At 37.6% G+C, this 861-nt stretch overlaps 1 protein-coding gene across 1 annotated transcript in view; it reads left to right on the top strand.

The window, feature by feature from the left end:
• LOC119589081 overlaps positions 1–861 on the top strand; it is a 67,817-nt gene that overhangs the window by 62,634 nt on the left and 4,322 nt on the right. The window lies entirely within an intron of this gene.

Raw genomic sequence — 861 nt, 5'->3', positions numbered from 1 at the left:
AATCAGCTGATGGCTACAAACTATTCCTGGTGGTTTTTGTTTCTTGCATCAGGACTTCCTTTCCTTGGTTGACCGAGATTGAAATTTGTGCTTATTAAAAATTATTAGATGATGATAAATTAACCGCTTACTCTTTAAGAATGGACGTTTTTTATTTCATTTCTGTTCGGATTTGTGAGTGGTGGCCTGCGAGTCTCACAGAAATCTGCACTGGCCAGATTTTGGTAGAACGATTTTTGTTTGGTAATTTTCACGAGGTTTTGCCAGGGCTGCAATCATCTCTCTCCCCTTCTCCCTTCGCCTTTCACTTTTTATCAGATTGTTCGTTTGTCCATTTTCCTTATTTTATTTCCTGCCTCTCTCTTTTCCTCTTTTATTTTCCGCACAGTTTTCTATCCAGTTCCGTATTCGCATTATGTTTTCACCTTCGTTGAGCTGATCATTATCTCATCCCTTTCCCAGTCCGGAGACGTTAGACGGCAAACCAACGGAAACAGCTTCTGATCATCACATCCCAATACGACTATTTTTATATAAGTTCCTATAAACCACACATATCCTCTTTCTTTCTTATTTGTGTAATATCTTACAGAAAAGAAAATCTGAAAAGGAAGCTCATAAAACCACATCAAATAATCTGCTAAGTCTTAAAAACATATGTATATAAAAAGATTTACATTTCACACTCACCAGCTCGCACCCTCTGAAGTATAACTGAGTTACCCCTTGCCTCGGGTATTTACTCTTGTCCTCGTAAGGAAATGTAACATGTGATTCTATTTTATCTGTGTGCAGTGCCATCTCTACAGTTTACAGAATCTTTCATTCATACACAAATACATGTAGGTGGATATACTTGCT

Source organism: Penaeus monodon, chromosome 25, assembly GCF_015228065.2.
Source record: "Penaeus monodon isolate SGIC_2016 chromosome 25, NSTDA_Pmon_1, whole genome shotgun sequence".
NCBI lineage: Eukaryota > Metazoa > Arthropoda > Malacostraca > Decapoda > Penaeidae > Penaeus > Penaeus monodon.
The sequence above is the reverse complement of the archived record's forward strand: the minus strand, read 5'-3'. Positions and strand labels throughout refer to the sequence as shown.